Genomic DNA, 8,788 nt, shown 5'->3' with positions numbered 1-8,788 from the left:
AATTTTATTGTTTTATTAAGAAGACTGTGCATATAGCTTGCAAGCATTAGTCCAGCAGGAGCTGACATCAAATTATACCTAGATTCTCTAGGTAGTCTGCCCCCCTTTATCCCCTCCTCCCCTATCCTCATAGACCTCTGCCTCTACAGCTCTGTGGGTTGGGCTCAAGAGAAGGATAGGGTTATGAGTTTGCATGCACATCTGGTGTGTGGTGCCGGGCTGCAGAAGCAAGCAGAGCTCATGAAGAGCAGCACAGGGGGCTGCCTCCAACACTCGCAGCAACTCCTGGATAGCCTTTGTTCTTCTCAAAGTGTTCAAGGAGGTGAGGAGTGGAGACTGGAGGACCTGGACTGCAGGAAGTATTTATTATTTACCTGGAGTGGAGACTAGGTGGATCATTTCGTTGTGGTGGTGTGGGGGCAGCCTCAAAGGCACAGGAAAATAACATAGTCCAATTTGGAATGGGCATAAGAAATCACTTCATGGACATCAGTCTGTGCCTTGACGTCCTGACTACAAGTCTCTCCATCTAAAATCACCATGCTAGGCGCCCCTCTTCCTACAACAGTCTTCTCAAGAAGTACTTGGCCTGATGGCCTTTAAACCCTTCTGGCTAGATACAAGTTGGCCTGATTAAATTTTTCTTGCCCAGGTTCCCTAAGCAGGTGGAAGAAATGGTCCTCTCAGTTTAGTGGAACGTGGGAACACCTGCTTTAGATTAACATTTATATATTAATTTCCAGTCAGTGACATATTTGCTTATTTGTTAGACCAGTTTTTCATTTGAATGACATGCTGTCCATGACTGTGGTTAATGCTTAATGTGTCATGCCTAATGACATCATCTGTGAAGTCACCAGGGGCTCCTCCCATGACATCACTGGGTCCTACTTCCATGGCATCACCAGGGACTGACCCTATGTCTCAGGTTTGGCCCCTGACCAGGCAACCCTATTTGCATATTACTCTAGAAAAGGCAGTTAAGAAACATTTAAATAAATAAGTAAAATAACTGCTCGTCATTGTAATTGCCCCTCCCCCTTCCTACAGTTGGATTACAGCAGAGAGGAGTCTGGAGATAGGATAACCTTAGGCTTGTTCACCCATTTCACTGAACATAGGCATAAGCTGTCTCTATACACACAACAAGTGTTTGCATGAAAGAGTGTACACTGGTTTATTTGTACATTTATTATTGACACAGACTGCATATCCATTGAATCTCAGGGTTCTTTGCAAGGAACATTTAGAAGTGCTCAGTAATGTGCGAGTATAATTTGCAAACAAAGTGCACACCACTACACTAGACCTGTGCATTTTCTTGCTTTGAGTCACAGTCCATGACATTTAGAAGCCTACATAGAGTTGGAGAAAATCCTCAAAACTGAGAATTTGACAGCACTAATGCAGAAGAGTGTTAAGCTTCACACAAGAGGCACCAAGAACTTCAAGAAAGCGTTATTTGGAGTATTAGATATTAAAAACTAAGAAGTCATGGTGGGGGAGGGGGAGAGACAGGAGTATTAACACAGCATAACAGGCCTGCACACCCCAGGAGACACCACAGACCTTTCAAACTCTGCAGCTTTAGGACTGATGCAGTTTTCATTAGTGTAGATTTCCATGTAGAAACTTGCATTATTATTATTATTGCTAGGAAGGATGTGCTGTTGAAGAGCTAAGCAACTTGCTTGAACATCAAAAGTCAAGGGTGTGACCCCCCCCCCAAGCTTAACAACTGCAGAAGAACCGTCAGTGCCTGTTGGCCCTGCCTCCACAATTGCACCCCCAGCCTTGTCATTCAAGTGTTAGAGGGGACTACGCAGAGGGGAACCTGTTCTATGCACAGAATGTCTGCCCAAGATATGGAACCCTGCATGTGATGTATTTACCCTTCTGCTGCCTGTGGGGAACTGTGGACTGAAGCTTAAAACGAATCACCTCTGAAATTAATAAAAGAATTAAATAGCAAACTTCTGACATCTGCATTAAAACCACACACAGGAACTAATAGCAATAATGGAGCAACAGCTCTTCCCAAATTAAGCTGCAATGTGAGGTGGGATACAAATATATATTCAATTTGTATTAGTGAAAGTTCTCTTGTATTCAACCTCCAGCAACCCTTCACCCTCCTAAATTTTTTTTGAGAACTACTGCTCTAGACTTCTGATGCTTCTAGACTTCTCTTCATTTATAAAGTTTCAACAAGTGCTAGGTAATGTATAACGGTGGCATCGTGCATCCCCAGAGTTTGCCATGTATCTAGACGGTAATAAGACCAATACCAGAGATGCTCCAAGATGAATATTCTCCAGAGGCGTCAGATTTCTACCCCCAACTTTTCCTTTTCAATATTTTATGATCTAAGATTTCACATAAGAGCAGGATTTTGAGAAAGGAAAGGCAGCTAAAAGCTCCTGTTACTTGGATCTCAAGGGAGCTGCTTTACAAATCACTGCATTGCATGCGAAATGTCATCCTCCTTCATATCGGGCCAAAAGGTCTTTTGACAAGGACTCACAATTCAGTTTCATCTGATTAAGCTGTCCTCCTCTGAAGCAAGCACTTCTGAAGCCCCGAACACCACCATTTATATCTAACACTCCTGGTCTCCCAGGATCAGAATTCCTTTGAACTGGAGAATCAATCAATGAATGTTACCTTGGTGGTTTATTTAAAGACAATTTTGTTGCTGGCATGTTATCTTAGTTCTGTGCAAATACTGTGTGATAGGTAACTCCTCTGATCTTACCGCTTCCCATTTTATACCCAGTTCTTCCTTTTCAAACCAAAACTCTCACGGGAATTGATGGTTTTGTTACAACTGCAGAACCACCTCCCTGTGGCCTTATTTACATGTCACTTTAAACCATATATAAATTAAGCTATGGATTAATGTGAATGTGCTATGTATTGATAGGTGTTTTGTTCCTTCCCCCACTCCTTGCTGCACTGTCAGGAAGTAAGCCAAGGTCAGCTTGGTGTTCTTCCTGAATCCAGCTTTGTGATTTATTTTCCCCAAACAAACCATGAGCGGTAAACCAACCAATGAATTTTGTTTTATCACTTGTGAATGTTTGGAGACATATGAACCATGAGTGCAGGTTCAGATGTAAACACTAAGCCAAACCATGGCTTACTTCCCACCAGCAGCAGGAGCAGGGGACAGGACCAAAGTGATGTGCAAACAAGATCAATGTGTTTTAGCAGCACCCATGTTCTGTGAGTCTCTACAATCAACAGGGGAAGAATTGTGTCCCATGGACTACAACAGTGGTTTTAATATGAAAATTTCTTTCAGCATACATAATTTTGTTAGAAGCGGGAAACGGAAGGATGGCTAAGATCCCTCTACAATGTTTGCTCAGAGTAAGATCCCTTTAACAAAAGACCCCTTGTAGAGTTCAAATGAGGATTAATTTAAAGCTTGCAACTTTCACCTACTTCATGGCTTCCTGTTCATCCCAGCTGAGGGATTAGTAATTGCCCCCTTGAATATGCTCTCTGAATTGCCTGAATGTCAGTTTCTGTTCCCAGTGAGGTTTTCATTATTGATACAATATTTTTTTAAGTAGTGAAATAGTATGATAAAATAGCTCTTCTGAAGATAAATTGGAAAATAAAACAATGAGAGAAAATCAGTAATTAAAGTCTTCCCCTGCCCACTCACTCATGGGCCCAGAAACAAACATAGGGTAATTGAGGCAGGCTATTGAGGGGGCAGTTAGTCATTCGCCAGCCTGACAGAATTGTCAGGGTGCACAATCCTTGACTTGCCTCAGCTACATTTGCCTTGCAGGCAAAGAGCTGTCAGAGAGCTGTCAGGATGTGTGATCCTCCTTGCCTGCAAATGCAGCTGGCTGAAGCAGGCATGGAAGAAACCTCCTTCTGAGGAGGAGGTATTCCCTAACTCACCTTAGCCACTTAGTTTGTAAGCAAGGAGCATTGCATGGCCTGACATAGCTGTCAGAGTGCACAAACTGCCTTGCCTGAAAACACAGCTAGCTGAGGCAAGCCCAGAAATCCCTCTCTGAGAGTTTCTCCAGGGCTTGCTCCACTTTTCTCTGCAGGCAAGAGAATCATAGCTCTGACAGTTTGCTAATCCCAGGCCGCAAGAGCAGCCCACCATCTTTGGAAGGCAGAGTTTGGACCACAGACACATGTCCCAAGCTCAGGCTGCCAGGTGGTGGTGTCTGGTTGCCCATTGTGACTGGTAGGGCAGAAGGCAATGAGACCAACAAGTAGGTGGAGCCAGACCCAATGATAGACAGAGCCAGCTAACTCTAGTTTTGTCCCCACCCTCTTCCCTTCTACGCTCAGGAAGAGGGAAATGACAGGCCGCATGATCCCTTGGACAGATAGTATGTGAGAAGGCAGGCAGGCGGGACCTGGCCAAGGGCTAACTCAAGTTGGTGGGGCAGTGCCCCATTTGCCCAAATGTACTAGCCTCCACTGCTTATAGGAATGGCCGGTGGATGTCTTTTGCAGATAGCCTTGGGAATGCTTGGACAATGAGTGAATCTTCGACAGGGTTTTACTGGCCCAAACCTGGAACCTGAAGTTTCCTTGGAGGAAGAGGAGGACCCCGCCACCCAAGCAGATTGTTACACTGTGAGTCACCCCAAAGGACATCTCAGCTCCATGACTGGAGGCCACTGAACCAACTTCCTGGATTCCTGGATGGTTTTCCTCTAGAACCACAAGAGCAGAGGATATTGTGCACCAGGAGGAGCATCATGGCCACTACCAAAGTGCTTGGCTAGCAGCAGACAAGGCAACTCGGGAGGAGGGGGAAATACATGGAAGCCCCTACTCAGATTAGGAACCGGCTGAGAACCAGGCTGGGAGGGGGGGGTACTTTCTGCTCCTCTATAGACTCCCTGTCTTTGGTCACATCCACACCACACATTTAAAGCACTCTTGTACCACCTTAACAGTCATGCCTCACCTCACACACCTATAATACCCAACACCCTTAATAAACTACAATTCCTAGGATTCTCCATGGCTGCTGAAGTGATGTAAGAGTGTTTTCAATATATGATGTGGATGTGACATCATTGCTGAAGCAATGGCTCCAAGCTCCAGCCTGCCTGAACCAGACCGGCATTTAATCACATAAAAGGGGAAGGTGGGGGGATCTTCCATATATATTGTTTCATGTTTCTTAATTTCTTAAGGTCAAGGTGAGTTTCCTTGTAAAGAAAGTGTTAGGACAAATATCTCCTTGCTTAGAAATATAGATTGAACATGATAGAATGCAAGTTTGCAATGAAGTATTAGTTCACAGTGGAGGGAAGCAGGTGGCTTAAGATAACTTCATTCACTCTTGGTTCATTCTTTGTTGGTACCATGTGGACTGATTTTTAAAAAAACTAGATTGACTTTAAGAGTGTTATGCCATTTAGCTTTCAGTTCTCTAAATACCTCTATTGACCTGGGTTTACCACCAGCAGAATCTCCGAGTTCACACAAGCAAAGGCAAAGAACTCTTCTTTTTCTACCAAAACCACCCACAAGGTTTCTAAAGCTGTTTCTGGGCAAAGAAAGGTGTTTGAATAAATTGACAGTGCTTGGAGGTGTGCCCCCCCAAAAAAAGTCTAAGGGCTTTTAAAAAATAAAATGATCGAGCCTTTGTGCAGGGTTCCCATTCAACCCCCGTACCGATTCCCATAGGATCTGAAGCTTTTACAAACCCTTTGCCATGAGAATGATCACTCTGCTGTTGTGATTTATCTTCAGTTTCTATGACTTGTTTATATGTTGAGGCATTCTCTTGGCATGCTGAGCTCATCCACCATTTTGTTCTTAAGAATTTATTTCCAACAGGCAGGGAGGCACACTGTGAAATCGCTCACGGAGACGTCACGTTTGTTCTCCCTTGTTTTGTTGTTCTCAGTTGGAAGAGAGAGAGAGAGAGAGAAATAAAGCCATTCAAACTGAGTGGCTGCTTGCTCTGTGTGCACATGCAAAAAAGCAGCATGGTGGTTTCCACGCTTCCCTCTGTGCTTTCACCTGCTCTGCCTTCTTGCCCAGCAACTGTTGTGCACAATGCAATGCAAAGCTACAGTCCATGTTTATAGTAACCATAGCCACCCACAGCAGGAAGTAGCAGCAGGTTTCTTCTTTCTCTGTGGCTGATGCTGGATGGTGCTCATGTCCAACAAAGGTGAAGGGATGTATTACCCCTAGCAATGGGAAAGAGTAATACCTTCTACTGTTTGAATATCCTTGTAGTACTTACTATTTGACACACAGATTTTCAGGCAACAAACAGGATATGAGGCAAAGATGAGAAAGTGCCTCGGGGGGTACTTTGCCTTCATACCTGAAGGAAGAAGCAGTTTAGCTGGATTCTTTATATTATCCTGACAGCCAGGTCTACTGGGTGTTTGTCATCCACAATCTGTCGTCAGCTACAAAAGTATGCAAAATGGGAAAACTTAATGTTTTGGGTTCTCCTCGAAAAGCTCCATCTAGTTCAGTAATCTGCTCTCACAGTGGCCAACCAGATGCCTATGGGAAGCTCATAATCAGGACCTGAGTGCAATTTAATTTATCAAAAAATAAATAAATCAAGATTTACGACTTAGGATCTCCTGCATTTTATAGGAATTTTTGCATTCAACTTTAATAACAGAATCGCAGAACTGTAGAACTGGAAGAGACCCCAAGTGTCATCTAGTCCTACCTCGTGTTGCAGAAATCACAGCTAAAAAATACTTGACCAATATCAGTTTACAAACCTCCAATGGTTTGTAAATGGTACCTCCAGTGGTACCTCGGGTTAAGTACTTAATTCGTTCCGGAGGTCCGTTCTTAACCAGAAACTGTTCTTAACCTGAAGCACCACTTTATGTAATGGGGCCTCCTGCTGCCGCCATGCCGCTGGAGCATGATTTCTGTTCTTATCCTGAAGCAAAGTTCTTGACCTGAAGCACTATTTCTGGATTAGCGGAGTCTGTAACCTGAAGCGTATGTAACCCGAGGTACCACTGTAGAGTCTGCCATCTCCCAAGCTTGGATAGGAAATGCAATGGATCAGGAGGCAGAGAAGAAAGTCTGGATGCCTACAAAATGTTTACAAAATGAATTACCGGTAAATGGCACTCTAGAAATCTGTGATGGTGATCACAATTGTGATTTTTTTGTTTTTAAATCAGAGAGTGTGTTACAGCAGAAAGATTTTACAGCAGTATTGTTAGGGAGCCATACCAATTAGGAAGCAGACGACTACATGAAGACACGACTATATGAAGACACCACCTAAGCAGTTCTTCTTGTTACCGTATTTTTCATCCTATAGGGCGCACCGGCCCATAGGACGCACCTCGTTTTTTGGGGGGGGAAATGAATAAAAGAAAAATTATTCCCCCCCCCCAGCTGCGGCTGCCGCCCCAAGCCTTGCGGACACCCACCAGAAGCAAGAGGAGCCCTCTGGAGGGCTCCCCGTGCTTCGGGCGGCAGGGTGCCGCCCCAAGCCTCGCGCGCTCGGCGGGACCTCCCGCCAGGCGCGCAAGGCTTAGCGACACTAGCCCGAAGCACGGGGAGTCCTCCAGAGGGCTCCCTGTGCTTTGGGCGGCAGGCTGCCGCCCCAAGCCTCTCGCGCTCGGCAGGACCTCCCGTCGGGCGCGCAAGGCTTGCGGACACTCGCCCGAAGCACGGGGAGTCCTCCGGAGGGCTCCCCGTGCTTCGGGCGGCAGGCTGCTGCCCGCAAGCCTTGTGAGCCCGTGGGAACTCCCACAGGGCTCGCAAGGCTTGCGGATAGCTTCCTGAAGCCTGGAGAGCAAGAGGGGTCGGTGCGCACCGATGCCTCTCGCTCTCCAGGCTTCAGCGAAAGCCTGCATTCGCCCCATAGGATGCACACACATTTCCCCTTCATTTTTGGAGGGGAAAAAGTGCGTCCTATGGGGCGAAAAATACGGTAATTTGCTCCACTGGGTTCTCAAAACACATACATTTTGCAAGAGGTAATGATGCAGGACTCTACCCCTGCTTGATTACATCAAACCTCAACTCATAATAAGGGAGCCAAATAGAAGTTAATAAAGTACTTTATACAGTGTCTGATCTTCATCATAAGGGATAAAGCACACTGTAGAGCCAATTCCACAACTACCTTGCGTAGTTGTTGTCTAAGAAGGGATTTTACACCCAGGCAGGTTTTCAGGTATTTCAGCGGGGGAATAGATGAGTAAATTGTTTTGCTCTGGAAAGATGCTCAGAATGCAGCAAACTCTCCAGTAAAACTTTCATGGGGATTTTGATGTGGCAGGCTTAGTGCTCACACATGACAAATGAATAATCCATGGATTTGAAAAATTTGTTCATCTTCATTGACATGCTGCTCTAGTCCTACACAGAAATTTCTGATACAGTCTGTTAGGTCAAATATCAGCATTTCAAGAAGTCTTTAGATATAGATTTACATGACAGATCCAAATAAGATAGTTAATCAGATAACAACATGCAGCCACAGAATGAGAAACAAACAAAGTGGTTCTGCATCTATCTCAATATTCTTTTTCATAGGCTGTTATTGATTGATTTGAGAATGTTTCAGAAATGAGATATGCAAACTTGGTAGCATCATAAGATACAGGCTTTATAAAACAAAAAGACAGAACCATACAGAGTTGAGAATTGCTTTGTGTGCTCCCATGCCACACTGTAACAGCTCTGTTCCCCTCTATTCAACCCTCTACACCGCTTATAGAGGTACTCATGCAAAGTGTATTTACCACACATTGCTATAGTATTTACTGAATGCTGCACCAGCAACCAG

This window comes from Podarcis tiliguerta, assembly GCF_965153285.1.
Source record: "Podarcis tiliguerta genome assembly, chromosome: 4".
Taxonomy (NCBI): Eukaryota; Metazoa; Chordata; class Lepidosauria; order Squamata; family Lacertidae; genus Podarcis; species Podarcis tiliguerta.
The sequence above is the reverse complement of the archived record's forward strand: the minus strand, read 5'-3'. Positions refer to the sequence as shown.